General features: G+C 40.7%; 1 protein-coding gene across 10 annotated transcripts in view; it reads right to left on the bottom strand.

The window, feature by feature from the left end:
• The window catches only part of IPCEF1 (interaction protein for cytohesin exchange factors 1), a 178,748-nt gene that overhangs the window by 125,235 nt on the left and 37,067 nt on the right, over positions 1-16,446 (bottom strand). The window contains exon 3 of one of the 10 annotated variants that reach the window (XM_030316634.1): positions 15,195-15,315. The exons of the other annotated variants lie outside the window; for them this stretch is intronic. The gene's annotated coding sequence lies outside the window, so the exon portion shown is untranslated. The remainder of the gene's footprint in view (positions 1-15,194; positions 15,316-16,446) is intronic. 10 annotated transcript variants of the gene reach the window in all.

Consider the following 16,446-nt stretch of genomic DNA (forward strand, 5'->3'; position numbering starts at 1 on the left):
TTTCTCTTTTACAACCTGCACTCACCATCGTCCTAGCTTTGTACCTTACAGTTCTAGTATGTTAAATTACAAGGCAATGTAATATTATGCCTTATCAAAACATTTTCTAACTATTGTGATTTGAAATTATAATAATCAAGTCAGAAACAATATAAAAGGAGATGAATGTTAGCCGTATTGAATGCCAGGTAATTGGCTTTTGTTCACTTTTATGTCTTTGCATTTGGTGCAACTGGTAATTCACCAGCTCTTCTTTTCTCCCCAGAGCAAGACTTTCTTTCTTCCTTCCTTCCTTCCTTCCTTCCTTCCTCCCTCCCTCCCTCCCTCCCTCCTTTCTTTCTTTCTTTCTTTCTTTCTTTCTTTCTTTCTTTCTTTCTTCTTTCTTTTTTGTCAATTCCTTCTGCTTCCCAAAGCATGAGAACAACATTGTCTCATAGCATAGTAATCAGTATTGGGACAAGAACTTCTAAGCATATGAAATTAATTACTTTTTAATTTTCCTTTTACTTTTGGACCACACAGTCCCAATATTGTTTACTTTAGGATAAAATTAAGAAAAGTTTTTGTTTTTCTTTAACGTTTATTTATTTTTGAGACAGAGAGAGACAGAGCATGAACAGGGGAGGGGCAGAGAGAGAGGGAGACACAGAACCGGAAGCAGGCTCCAGGCTCTGAGCTGTCAGCACAGAGCCCGACGCGGGGCTCGAACTCACAGACCACGAGATCGTGACCTGAGCCGAAGTCGGACGCTTAACCGACTGAGCCACCCAGGCGCCCCAAGAAAAGTTTTGGTTATCAGTATATGTAATTTGATTCACAACCAATGCATAGATCCTTAAGTAGACATTCCAGCCAGAAAGAACACAAACAGGTTTTCTTCTCTGTGAGTCACTGGTCATCATGGAAGTAAAAGCCAGACAACTTTTATAGTAATACCGAAATTTAAAAAGCAGTATCACTCATGTCCAGGGAAGGTGCCTGGGTGGTATTACACTCAGACCACCAGGCCTATCTGGGTGGTATTTACCCTCAGACATACTATCTAAATCATATGGAGTTTGGAAAGAACTTGAGGAAGCAGGGTGACATTTTCCACTGATGAAAGCCACTCTGCCACCTCCGAGGAGCCTGAAGCTGAGATGACAGATCAAGGTCCACTTACTCTTTCATCCATGGACAATTTATCAGCACTCAGTGATCTGAATGCCTCATTCCAAAGTAAAAGAGTAATTTCAAATGCCTAAATAGTGGGTGTGATGTTATTGTCTTTGTCCAGTGTTCAATTTCATATAGAAGCAGAGACAGAAACCTGAAAATACTTAATGAAGGAATAAATCTCTTTTTTTTCAACTTGCACAGAGTTCTGCAAGCATATTATTTTCTTGTGAACTGGCATATTATTCATCTCCTTAAAAGAAAAATCTATATGTTAATCCTAGGAAACGCATTATTCTCATTCTTCATTTGGATTAGTGTTCTAGGCCAAATACAGTAAAGGAAGTTGCATCTGATAATTATGGCTTCAGTATATAAATTGTAGCCAGACAGAACGAGTGATGAAAATTTCTTCAGCTATACAGTCTTTAATAGAACATGTATCATTCATTTTTTTCCACCAATCCTCAACAGACTATTATCTTCAAATAACAATGAGAGGCTGCCTGCAGTTAATTTAATCACTGTAATTTCCTCCCAAATAAAGACTGATGTCTACTGAAAATTATTCCAATTATGTCTTTGAAAATGAGTTCAAAATTGTTAAAATTACTACTTTCAATACTACATTCACCTCCACCAAGTGTTATTAGTTATTCTCACGATCTTCCTGGAGCAAAAAATGACATTGCTGCCAGTTTTTTTATTCGGTAAAAATTCAACTTCGAGATGCCACAAATATTTTTGAAACTTTGCTCAAGTTCAATCAGCCTAAGGTTTAATCTAACCTTTTTCTAATACATCCTGGGAAGCAATTTCTCTGCTTAAAAACAAAAACACAGCCAAAATTCATTACATTGGATCACATAAAATCAAATTACATAACCACTTGAAAATAAGTAGGGAGAAGGGATCTCCCAGAAACAATGATGAAGATAAAAATAGGCAACACTTACTGAACGCTGATTATTACTCAATTTGCGCAGGCATGTGCTGAACGCTGTATGATCATTTCGTTTTCACAACAACCCCAATGAAGCTGGTCCTGCTTTTATTCCCATTTTACAGATGAAGACTTCTGCTCTGGCTGGTGTTTCCTGCTCACAGGTGGCTGCTGTGAGCCCCCAACCTCTGCCAGACCACCCCCCCACACACACACACACCTGTTTCTGACCATTACTTTTTAAAAAAATTTTTTTAAATGTTTATTTTTGAGAGAGAGAGAGACAGAGCGTGAGTCGAGGAGGGCCAGAGAGAAGGGGAGATACAGAATCGAAAGTTGTCAGCACAGAGTCCGACTTGGGCTGACAGACCGGGAGATCGTGACCTGAGCCAAAGTGGGACACTTAACTCACTGAGCCACCCAGGTGCCCCTGTTTCTGACCATTACTTTGACGAGGACTCTCCACAGTGATACATGCCTTCCTTTGGCCACAGCTCTCGCCCTTAGGAATCCACAGACACTCTAGAAGAGAGAGGGGGGCTACAGCGGGGCAAGAACGGGGAGGGTCAAGGCCAGAGCAACGCTTCCCGCCACGCGGCCAGACTTCCTCACCCATCTAGGCTTTTACCAGGGTTCCCAAGGCTCTCCCCGTCCAGCTCCTTTTGGGGACTCGGGCTTCAGTCACGTGTGTAATGTCTAAATCTCAACTGCGGAAAAGTTTAGCCCCTCTTCCCCAGGGCTTGGGACCCCGTGCGGTGCACCTGATTCAGCCCGAGTCCTTTCTGAAGCGGTCCAGCTGCTCACCCAGCGCTCTCTGCCTGCGGGAGGCCACCTGCTTTGACGCGCGTGCGCATTAGCAGTGGGCTGGCTGCAGCCTAACCTCGCAGATCTTGCTGGCCGACTCTCACCCGGACACGGTTCAAGATAGCGTTACTTTCAATAATTTGCCATAATTATAAACTATAACAAACAAATATGAATTATTCCAAATTATTAGCTACGCGTAGGAGGCAAAATGCATGACTCTCAAACTTATCCATGTTTGACCCTTGATGTACTGTGAGCTCTGTGATACATTTGATGACGATGAAGTCAAAGCACTGGGAACAAGAAAAGGACGAAGAGGAAGTTGAAGGAAAGGAGGCCGCGGGGGTGAGGAATTTCAAGGGTGTATTATTGGAGGGACTTTGACCGCCAGAAAGCGGCATGAGGCCGGGAAGGGAGCTGCCCCAGAAGGGGGACATAAAGAAGGCAGGAGAATTCTAAGAACAAAATTTACTTCAGAGTTTTGCCACTCCCTACTCTGCTTCTCCCAGAGGCCAAAATCACATCTTTTAACCTTAGTCCACCCCCAAAGTTCTGCCACCTTCCCTAGGCACTCCCCTGAGTAGAGACTCATTGGTGTCAACTTCCTCCAGGGAGGAAAATTCTTCTGTACCTCTCTCTGACCAAACTGTGTGTGTATTCCACATAAAATGCTGTTTGCCTGGATATCAGTGTCCCGGGTTTTGGGTAAAGGCAATGAACACACTAAAGAGAAAGAGACTGACAGGAGCCGCCCACGCCCAACTTCCTGTGGTGGGAGGGAGGAGTAGCTGCAGGAGTAGCCTGCAGATGCTAAATGTTTATTACACAGTACATCTTTCCCCTTCTCTTCTCTTCCCTATTGGTCTCAAGTCACTACATTTCTAGCTGTTTGGTCCTTCTTGCCTAGAGCTGCCTCTTGATCATCACCATGGCTTCATTAAACCCATAGTTGATATGCACGTCTGACAATGGTGCCTTCTATTGAGTGTTGTTGGAAGGCACATTCTCAGGACCCGTGTTCAACATGTCCTTACCACAAGGTTGGCTCTGCCAGTAATTACAGCATCTATTCCACTTCTTAGAAATAAAACTTTTGATACCAGAAAAAAAAATTGTCTGCCTTGTTATAAACTTTAAAACGCAATAGAAAAGTTACTAAAAAACGAAAATCACCTATAATCTCAAAGCCCAGGGACCCCCATTCTTAATGTGTATTTCCTGCCCCATTTTCTTTCCATTCATTTGGAAAATTTATAATGCAACCAGAGGTATTCTGTACATATAGCTCTGTGTATACAAGGCCTAATCGTAGAGCTCGGCATGGATGTGGATTACAGCTAATATTTGAGCTGCTTGACAACACACACTTAGAACCTTTAATCACAGCAGAGGCCGTGACATTCCACTAACTTCGTCAGGCATGTATGAGATTTTTAGGCAGCACCCTAATGAGCCGTAATGTTCCGAAGAGCATTCTTTTCTTATCTCAGTTGTTGAGCAGGAGATCCTAGGGTGCAGAATAATCTGAAAGTCCACAGGTACCTTTTCAGTGTTTGAAAACCAGCACATAAAGCACAAAAGTGCCTTTGAGAACAAGATCAGTAACATTTTTAAGGCTCAATGGTCGGAGCAACCTCAAATATTTCATGGTTTAAAGGTGTTGTTTGCTTTTAGGGAAAGAGCCACATAAACAGCAGAATGCAAAGACTGTTTACCTCAAATTCACTGTTAAAGGAACGCGTAAGATTCAGGATCATCCGGCCCAATTTTAGAGAACCTTAAAATAATTTCCTTAAAAAAATTTAAGGACACATTAGACAATATATTGGCGTGATATTTCACATACACACCACCTTAACAGTTTCTCAAGTTGTCCCTCAAGTGTCTTTTTAGAATTGGTTTGTAGAAAACTTAATAATAACTCAAGCTAAATTTAAGCCAGCCGCTTAACTTTAACTTCCCAAACACTTCATGAGTTATTATATAATCAATTATATAATCTCAAATCAAGAGGACATTTTTATTTGTTGAGAATGTGCCAAGTTAATTCAACTGAAAAATGATGCAAACCCAAAAGAAAGCAAAGGAAGTGGAGAGTAGCCTTCCTTTAAAAAATGAAAAACTGTTAAGGGTCTCCTCTCCTTTCAATGGAGTACGAGCAACTCCTATTTAGATCACCAGCATCAACATTTCTCCTTTTCTCCCCTCTCCCTCCCTCCCTCCATTCTCTCTCTCTCTCTCTCTCCCTCTCCCTCTCTCTCTCTCTCTCTCTCTCTCTCACACACACACACACACACACACACACACATACACACACACACACAATATCAAAGGAATAAAGGACACCTGTATTTCTATTTGTTGGGGTACTTCACCCAGAAGCTCTCAGCAAATATCACAGAAAGGTTGTGACTCATCCATGACTGAAAATGCTGTCATCAATGGTTAGCCTCCTGAAACTCTGAATAGTCAGTGCCCAGCAAGTGCTTCATGAAGTTGGGTATGTGTTCTGTGCCCAACCACGTGACAGTTCTGTGTGGGCAAAGGAAGAGCCTCGGGAAGGGCTGCTGAGTGCCTGGGCAGGATGGACGTCTCTGCACTTGTTGGTTTCACCTTGGACTCCAGAGCATACTTGTCTCCAAAGAAAGAGTTCTATGACTTAAAAAAAAACTCTTTAGAAATTGTGACTCTATATCCTTCCTCTAATTGATTTTATCTAATTTATTTTTCCAAAATTCAGACATTCTATGCCTAAATAATCTATAAGATCCATCACTGGATTAGTACACAGAAAATGAAAACCCATTTTTAGAATTGTTATAAACCATTTGAAGCTAACATGGACATATTACCACATCCAGTCCACCACCTCATCGCTCATTTTCTGAGCCCTTATGTACAAAGGAGGAAATTTTTCCCACTACTGTATATGGTGTTCACATCTCCTTCCAGAAGGAAAGGACAGATTCTCTCCATTTCCATTAAAAATAAAATGCAGGTTTGGCCTCTTTGTGGATAAAGACCAAAAAAGAGGAAATATTATGTTAAATCATTATACTAAGAGGATTCTCACTTATTCTGAATCTCTGAACATTTTTATTTTCAATTTATTTGAATGTAGGCATTGAGAGAAATGGATTTTTTTTCTTTAACAAACAAGCAAAGTAGATATATCCCATCCAAAATATATTCAAACAAATAAACACTGTACTTCCCGTGGGCTTTGAAGAAGCAGACATTTCATGTACCTTAGCAATTTATTCTGCTTTTTGATGAAATCAACAGACACTCCCCTTCCATAGGTAATACAATTATAATTATTATATTCAAAAACAATAGCTTTTATGGTTGCCAGCCAGGAGTGTTAAACCCTAGCTGGCTTTGGAGAAGTTATCTTGGTACTTGAACCCTGAAAAGAAGAGCTACAGACCAACTATTCTAAACCCAAAGTAAATTTCTTTGTTACACTTAACTCCACATTTAACTGGCTTGTAATCAGTAAATCTATAAAATAAGTTAACTCAGCCACTTTCCAAAGCATATATTTTATAGCCAGTTACCTTGGGGCATTTGCCAGAAAGTTATATTAATCAGTTAAAATATTCCATGTGTGCTATACTGCGTTTTATAGTTGAAATGAGCGTACGGTCCTATCAGGTTTAAATTTTCCGTCATAAAAATCACTGTAGTCATATTGTGGTCCATGTGTCTGTGGCCTTAAATACCCTTGTATCTATGAATGGAAACAGATCCCAAACTGTTCCAAGTAGCCTTTTCTCATGCTGCTCTTAGGCTGGTATGTTCTGAGGTATTTGTCTTATTGGAACCTACGGTAAGATTATTCTGCAATTGGGAATGGAGTCTTTCCAGAAGAGAGTATACATTCCCAGTGTCAAAAAACTTGGAAAGATTTGGACTCTGAGACACGGTAAGAAAATGTCCCTCTTCTTTTCTGTCTTGGCCTTGCTCTCATGAGCCTATACCCTAAGGAATCTTACTAGAGGACTCTATGGAGGTGCTATAAAGACGGCTGCAGCCTCATGGAGGCAGTCTTTTGAGTGGGCTGAGAGAGAGGAAAGTGAAAAAACTCTCATGAGGGTGAGCTGTGGCCTACCAGCGCTGAGAGCAGGCATTTCTAGAGATGGACATACTCGTTTTGTAGTTAATGGGATATACTTATGCTGCTCATACTCTCTTCCATGTATAGTTATTACTAGTAGTTCAAGTATGGTGATACCTTCCAGGAACACTCAACTTCCCACTGGCCAATTCCCCTGGCATGGTGACATGCTGGCTCAGGGCCAGAGGTCATATTACAGTATAAACAAGTCCCATGTCTCCCTGTGTCTATGGAAGGTGGAGACAAATAACGCTTCTAATGCACAGAACCAGAAACAAGTTTATGGGAGTTCTTCCAGATTGTAAAGCTCATAGTTGAAAGAAACATAAGACAGAAATCCTGAAACTTACATTCCCAGTAATCAACTGGGAAGCCAGAGGTTTTCTAAACAATCAATCAAACACAAAAAAACAAAAACAAAACAGAACAATTCTGATCAACTCATGCTAGATGACAGACTGGATTTTCTATGTTCTACGTTCTATTTTCTATGTTCTCTAGACAAAATGTCTTTACAAAATCATTATATGAAGAAGCAGCCAAATATCCCACAGCCAAAAATGTAGGAGAATGTGTTTTAAGATACGTCAGATAGGTAATTTTAAAATTATCTTATTTTTCTGAATAATGTGTTGCTTTTGGTATTTTGTCAGCTTTTTAAAATCTGAAATTTATTCTCATTTCTGTCTGTCTCTTAAATGTTAAGTTTCTCACAACTCTCTCTTTGTAATTTTGTATTATTTCTCCCACAGAAGACTCTCCAAGTTGTATACGATTCAGGCCCCACACAGTCTGGACCCACCCCGGCAATCCGATTCCTCACAGGAGAGCTTGGTCTCAGATGGACTCTGGCAAATGACGAGGTGGTGGTGGAGGAGGTTGGGGAGGGGCCTGGAAGCTGTACCCACATTTGGGTAGTCATCTCCTTAGAGGGTATGTAGATGCCATCGTGGTCGTCAGAGATTGGTGATGTCCTCCAAGGAGCATGAGAATTTCAGGCACAAGATTTGAGGCTGTCTCTGATCCAGGCATCCCTCCAACCTTGAAATATTAGCATTGTATGTTGTGTTGTTAAACGTGCCTGCAGGTTTCTTGTTCTCCAAGCTGGGGAAGCATTTGGTTAATCTGCAGCATAGAAGATCTGCATTCCCCTGCTTGCCAAGAGCCTTAAATCCAACTGGCTGGTTCTCAATCCATGTCAAACACTCAGTTACAATAAGCAGCACTTATATAATATGCCTAAAGGCATATCCATTACTCTATATCCCACAGTTACTTACTACTCAAAGTGCTGAGGCTTTAAGAGGTCTGTGATTCCTTAAAATGGTAGGCAGAATTTAATAATGTGTGTCTGTTTTTGTAGCTCTCATCAGACTCTCAAATTGGTCTGTGACATGTAAAAATGAATAATCTGCATTTCAAGAATAAGTACCTCCAAGGGGGTGGTACCAAAAAAAAGTAATAATGATACTTTATACCTCCAAAATGGTGTTAAAAACTACACTAGAGTTAAAAAAAATTTTTTCTGTTTTAGAGAGAGAGAGAGCATGTGAGTGAGTGGGGGAGAAGGGCAGAGGGAGAGAGAGAGAGACAAAGAGAGAGAGAATCTCAAGCAGGCCCCATGCCCAGCAAGGAGCCCAATGAGAGGCTCGATCCCACAACTCTGGGATCATGACCTGAACAGAAATCAAGAGCTGGACGCTCAACCAACTGGGCCACTCAGGTCCCCTACACTAGATATTTTTCAATCCATTTCTATATTAAGCTGGGCCAGCAGAAACATATGTCATTGATTTACACTGAGAAATGATAAGAGACAGCCCAAAGAAATAAAGGAAGCTTTTAAAAGTACTATTAATTTCATTACACACTGTATCATCACTATGGACTGAATTGAGTTCCCCTCAAAATTCATAGTTTAAAGCTCTAAGCCCCCAGCATGAAGATGTTTTGAGATGGGCCTTTCAGAGGTAATTGGGTCACAAGCATGTAGACCTCATTATGGGCTTAGTCCTCTTAGAGAAGAAGAGACAAGAGAGCACACTCTCTCCTCCCTAGGAAGACAAAGCAGCAAGATGGCCATCTGCAAGCTGGATAGAGAGGTGTCACCAGAACCTGACCATCTGGGCACCCTGATCTAGGACGTCCCACCTCCAGAACTGTGAGAAATAAATGTCTGTTGTTTAGGCGATTTAGTCTACGGTTTTTCGCTATAGCCACTCAAGCTGACTATGACAGTCATTGTGAGACAAGGTCTATGGAAGAAATTTCTCTCTAGTTTCAGTAGCCAAAAAGTGGGGCATCTCATTTTATTTTACAGGAGATGTGATCATGAGTCTATAACTAATTGTCTCTTACCCTTTGAATTGCTTATCACGGAACTTAGAATCAATATGTCATTGTACTCTAGTACAAAGATCTAGAGCCTTCCCACATACGCTTTCCCACATTAACTTCCCTGGGAGACACCTCTTACTTTTCACACAAACTTTTCTTCTCTTCTTTCTTTCTCATCCACTTACTGGTAATCGTATGCTATTTTTGCTGTATGCATTTATGGAAGTTGCCTCAAATCCTTTAACAAACAAGGCAGATTATAAGGAAGAATATGATTGAATAAATGAATGAAGACATTTCCATTTGGGAAGTAAAAAAAAACCAAATGCTCATTACTGCATTTGGAATTATATACAAATATTTACTTGAAGAGACTTAATTTATCTCAGCCATGCTCATGAACCTATGAAAAGGATTGATGTAGTCCAGGGGTTTTTATCTTAGGGCTTGTAGACCCTCCAGAGGATCCGTGGACAGAATTCAGGGAGTCTATACGCTTAGATGGGGAAACGGATCTTCATTTTCACTGATCCCTCAGTGAAATTTAACATTTCCTTCAAATATAAATATTGGCAACAAACCACGGAAGTATTAGCAGTATCTGTGAATTTGTTTCCTGTAGAAATCCCAGGTGTCCCCATCTCCCATGTGGGTTGTTGCAGCTCTCTGAAAATATCACTTACACTCATCATCACCTTCAAATGTCACTAGACTTGCTGTTAGATCACGTTAATTAATGCATTGGTAAAGAAACACATATTATTACTATATCACAATTTTTTTTGTAATTGTATTTTTATACATTTGGTTTCCTTGTAACTCTTTGTATTTTGCTTCATACATTTAAATACAGTACTCTGAGAAGGGGTCCATAGGCCTCCTAAGACGACCAAGGGTGTCCAGGGTATAAAGGAATTTAAAACTGACAAACACAAACTGTATTTAGGTAGCATCTTTACAGAATGTTTGCAGATACCTCACTGAGATCTGTGCCATAATTAGGGAATGCTGGTTTCTCTCGATTGGAAAACAGTGGCATCTTTTTTTCAGTAAAAGGGAATAGAAGTTGCCTGGGTCTTCCTATTCCCTTGACAAGATAAGGTCAGAGTCAGCCCCCTTTTTTTTAGGTCTGCACTTGCAACTTCTGAAAAAACATTTAACAGCTCTGTGAAACTTTGGGTCAGCATTTCAGTTGCTAAGAGAGAAAAAAAACAATTGATTTAACATTTAAAACCTCTACTAAGAAGCAGTACCTTTGACTCAATCATGTAAAGACTCATTATCTATTTTGCAAATTACCTGAGGCCCTTCCTTTCATTTTTTTTCCTCCCTTGCATGTCAACCTTCTTTTGAATTTTTACCAGACACCTTGGCACTTTTAGCACAATTGGAATAGGGCAAGAATAAGGAAGTAAAACAAAAGGCTGTCAGTAGGATTACTTAACACACACTTCAGAATTATTTTTAGTTACTGTTGTGACATTCACAATGAGGTACAAAGAAGTATGCGTGTCTGTGTGGGTTTGTTGAGGGGAAGGGTATACATGTGGTAAGACCACCCCCAAAAGGCCATGGGCAAAGGCCTTTGCCCCCACTTCCCATATCCATGTATCTAAGATCATTAAGGGATTATGGACCAATTAGGGAAATTCCCCCTCCCCACCACACTGCAACTCCATCAGGAACCCAGAGTAAGGAGGTATGGTGGATCTGGGGGACAGTGGAGTTTCTTCCTCTCTCCTCTGGGCCATCAGAAGGATATTATCCATGGGCCACCTGCCCTATTCCAGTGAAAGATGTAGTTGGAAATTGGAGTTTATAAATAAATAAGGCACCCGATTATCTAAAATCCTCTGAGTATACATCACTTTGTGTAACTGATCAGTTTTTCAGATGGCTGACTTCTTATCCTTTCCAGCAACACCTTTTTCATGTTAGTTATCTTAGACAACTGAATGTATTATAAATGTACTGTATACCCCCTGCAAACTTGGAAAAGTAGCCTGAAATTAGCTTAATCGTATACTAATGACTCCGGGTCAACACTGAGAACATCTGCTTTCTTACATGAGCATATTACAAGGGTAATTTCCTTATCATTTCCAGGATCTATACAGGGGTCTTTGACCATTATCTGAACTGATGCTGAGATCTTTGCATTCTTGAAGCTGCTTCTTCTATTTTTGTCTAATGCTTTCTTGTCAGACATTACTTTTACCCTCAAAGTAGATTTGGAAACCAGATACGCTATAATGAATAGATAGAGGGCTTGAGCATTTTGAATTGAATAAAAAGTACAATACATGAGATGTGTTTGTTGTTTATGACATCTATTTGAGTATTCACAGAGTTTCACTTATTTGCTGATTCCTTGATGAGAGCTAGATGTGTGAGATTGTAGCCTAACTTCCAAATAAGTGAGATTCAATACTACTTGCTTTTCTGTGAAAATCACCCAGAGAGGTCTCATTGTTCCAGATACTTGTCTCTATACGAACTCAAAACAAAGCTTATCCTGGTTTCTGACTGACAGCAAGCTTCTGTTGTTGAGTTAGCATCCTGAATTCAGTAACTGAAATATTTACAGACCTTGACAACCCAAACCACCAGGTCCCAGTGTCTGAAATCTCTGAGTCATATACACATTTTCACAGAGGCAGCAAAACCAAGTGTTCCCACTTCCTCTTTCACCTGAGCCTTTATTTGTCTCATTTAGTCGTAACCACACAATGTGCTGGAAATGCTGTGGACATATATTGAGATCCTGCTTCTGCCTCCAACTAGCTACGGAGCTTTGTGGAAACCAGTTTTTCTCAGGTCGCAGTGTTTTCATCTGTAAAGTGAATCTAATATAACTTGGGACCCACGGTGCTTGTGAGGATGAAATGACATAATTTCCAAACATTTACCTAGGTAGTGTCAGGCATTTAAGTATATGCGTAGGCATTATTTGTTTCCTATCCTTTGCCATGTTCCTTTACTTTCCCGTTTATTGACTTTGTGGTGCCCAGATAGATAGATGGCCTTCAAAATACATAGTTCTTATCTTCAGTAACTCTTCCTGAGTCCCCATCAGGTTTTGAATACAGCTGTATGAGAGCGCTTTTCACAGTGTCTTATGAACATGTGCATGAACACGTCTGTCAGCCCTCAGACCAGGAGTTTCTAGAAGGGAGGGCTGGCATCCCATGCACCATTGTATTCCCAACTCTTAGCCCATTACCTAGGACATCTGCAAACATTTAATAGATAAGTAAAAGCATGAATCACTATTTAGATATCTTGACTAAAAGTTTGCATATATTAGGAGATTCCTAATCTGGTATCATAAAATTTGGATCAGAAGCCAGAGGTCCTGAAAAACGGGAAGCGAAGATGACCAAATCCATAGACGTGACCTACCCATGGCTTTCCACTGACCTCCTACCACCACACCTGGTTCATAACATTAACCTGGGAAATTTCCAACCATATCTTCAATTCAGGAAAGGAAACAAATCTTCATCTGCATTTCTAGACAGAGTCAGTCTGCTATGCCTAAAATAGTCTGTCTATTTTAAATCATAGGAAAATAAGTGAGAAGGCTGGTGCCTCCGGCTGTCCACTCAGCTCTCTCTATATCAATGTTTATTCAGCCAGGTGTCTTTCTTAGGAAAGGAAAAAAAAAAGCTGCAGCTAAACAGCCTGGTTCATCACACTTGCCTTGCAGTTTAGACCTCCCTTCTCCTTCACCCCCGTGGTAATTTTCTCCTGTGTATTCCTCGCCAGGAATTTTTCCATTTCCACGATAATCACTAGGCTCACCTATCTTTATGCTTCTCTCTAAATTTCTGCCTTCTGCCTCTTTCTGCGAGTGTCCATCCTATATACCCTTATCAGAATAATCTTTCACAAAAATGACATCTCACGGGTTTAAAAAAAATCAGTAACAGTTCTCTACCTCTAGCTTTCCTTTGTAACCAATGAAATCACCCCCAACTTCCTTCTTCCCCCTTGTGAAGGACTCTTATGGTCTACCCGACTCTTGTGATCTAATTCTAGGAAAATCTCCATGGAAGTAAAATTAGCCCCATCAGTGCTTGTTTTCTCATATTTTATAATATTTTAGTATATACTGTATCTTTATTGAGAACCCCCTTCCATACCTTCTCAATTCCTTAAAATTCCTTCAATTCCTTAAAACCATAACATTTTAGAGTAAAAAAATAAAAGGCCTTCAGTTACTGTCCAACAGTGCAGCGCAATCCCCGCCCCCTTTTTTATTTTGCAGTCAAGAAACTAACACCCAAAGATGGTTTGTGACATCCATCTGTCAGAAAGCTCTCAGGATCAACACACCAAACTTTATCAGCTCTTCTGAGGAAAGCACTTACATGGCAAGAAAGAGGCAGGGGGATGAATACTATGGGACACCCACCAGCTCTACTCTAAGCACTTTCACATGTGCTTATGTGATCCTCACAATGAACCCATTTTATGTGAGACAAATCTGAAGCTCGGAAAGGTCAAACAGTGAGGGGAGGAAGATGAGGGGAGGAGATGAGGAAGACAGGCTCATCTCACCCCAAGAATACAAGGTAACTTTCACATCATCCTAAAGACCCCGGAAATTGACCTGCAGACTGACAGAACAAGCTCCACAACTAACAGGAGAGAAGAGGCCACATCAAAGAAGGGAGGGAGTGTGGATACACGGTTTAGGGGAAAAATGGATTGCAGGTGCTGTGGAGGGGAGGGAGTCATGAGCATGAGGAAGGGCACGAGAGAGAAAGAAAGAGAGAGAGAAGGACACAGGGAAACGTACAAGGAAAACATTTCCTCAAAGCCATTGGCTTAGAAAACGAGACAGACTAAATTTCATGAGTTCTTGCAATCAGTGAGGCTTAAAGCCTGGAGTTTTAAAAGTCAGGAGGCTTGGTTGGCATACAGCCCAGAAGGCACTGCACTGCTGGAGAGAGGCCAGGCAAAAAACCCAGGGGCAGACAGCATGCAAAGGGCAGATCTGAAGAAGGCCTGGGTACACAGGAGGAGAATATTCACTCTTCTCCCAGTAAGTCCCTAAGAAGCAATGTTTGTGAAGGTGACTTTCTGGGAACAAAGGAAATAGATGGCACCATTTCTCCTTCTGGCCCCTCAGTGCCAACACAGACCCACCTGCAAGAAGCAGTACAGCACCAACCCCGGCTGCCTAACTTGCTTACACCATGCCCAAGCCCCCTGTACTCTGGTAGGACTGCCCTCCTCAGACAAGCTGGCTTCAGTCCGAGTGCAGCAGGCTTCTCCCCCATAAGACCACCACAAACCTCTGCCTATACCACATATCCCAACCAGAGAGTTCTGCAGGGCCTCAGTTCTGGTGGAGTTGCTATCAGGTCTCATTTCACAAGCAGACCACAGCACACCCAATTAAAACTCACCACATTCAGGTCAGGGACCAAACACTGCCCTCAGCAGGCAAAGAGAGCCTCTGCAGACAACCGACCTGAAGGAGAGAGGAGCCAAAACACAATAGCAGAGTGCATGTAGCACACACCAGAGATACTCCCTGAAGCACCAAGCCCTGGGAACTACTTGACCTCTTCTTCATAAGGCCATTACTTTCCAGAGCAGGAGAGATAATTGGCTTTTCTAACACACAGTAGAAGGTAGAGACTTAGACAAAATGTCAAGATGGAGCAATTTATCACAAACGAAAGAACAAGATAAGGCCATGGTCAGAGACCTAAGCAAAACAAATATAAATAACATGCCTGATGGAGAACTTAAAGCAATAATCATAAGAATACTCACTGGGCTTGAGAAAAGAATAGAAGACATCAATGAGACCCTTACCACAGTGATAGAAGAGTTAAAAGAGATTCAGTCAACGATGGAGGATGCAATAAACAAGACTGGAATCATGCTTGATGCAATGAACAGTAGGCTGGATAAAGCAGAGGAATGAATTTGTGACCTAGAAGACAAAATAATGAAAAATAATGATGCTGGACAAAAGAGAGAAAGAAGAATTATGCGACACAAGAATAGACTTAGGGAGCTCAGTGACTGCATCAAACATAATGACATTCGTATTACAGGAGTCCCAGAAGAGGAGAGAGTAAAGGGAGAAGAATATTTGTTTCAAGAAATAATAGCAGAAAACTTCCCTAATCTGGGGGAGGAAACAGATATCCAGATCCAGGAGGCACAGAGAACACCCTTCAAAATCAACAAAGCAGCCCAACACCAAGTCATATTGCAATTAAATTTGCAAAATTTAATGATAAAGAAAAATTCTTAAAAGCAGAAAGACAAAAGAAGTCCTTAACTTATAAGGGAAAAGCCATAAGACTAGCTGGAGATTTCTCAACAGAAACTTGACAAACCAGAAGGGAGTGGCATGATATATTCAAAGTGCTAAAGGGGAAAAAGCTGCAACCAAGAATACTCTATCCAACAAGGCTAGCATTCAGAATAGAAGGAGAGATAAAGAGTTTTCCAGACAAATAAAAACTAAAGGAGTTCATGACCACTAAACCAGACCTGCAAGAAATATTAAAGGGGACTCTTTTGTTTTGTTTTGGTTTTTTGTTTTGTTTTGTTTTGTTTTTAAAGAGAACTCTTTGAATGCAAAGGAGAGACCAAAAATGACAAAGACAAAAAAAGAGAAAATTTCCAGAAGCAATGACAAAACAAGTAATAAAATGGCACTAAATACCTATCAATAATTACTTTGAATGTAATTGAACTAAATGCTCCAGTCAAAAGACTTAGGTTCAGAATAAATTGAAAACAATGCCCATCAATATGCTGCCTACAAGAGATTCATTTTAGACCTAAAGACACTTGCAGATTGAAAGTGAGGGCAGGAGCACCTGGTGGTTTAGTCAGTTAAGCAATCAACTCTTGATTTTGGCTCAGATCATGGTCTCTCAATTAGTGAGATCAAGTTCCACATCTGGCTCTGTGCTAAAGTGGTAGGATGGAGATACGTCTATCATGCAAGTGGATGTCAAAAGAAATCTTGAGTAGCAATACTTAGACAAACTAGACTTCAAAACAAAGACTGTACAAAGAGAGAAAGAAGGGCATTATATAATCATAA

Source organism: Lynx canadensis, chromosome B2, assembly GCF_007474595.2.
Source record: "Lynx canadensis isolate LIC74 chromosome B2, mLynCan4.pri.v2, whole genome shotgun sequence".
Lineage (NCBI taxonomy): Eukaryota > Metazoa > Chordata > Mammalia > Carnivora > Felidae > Lynx > Lynx canadensis.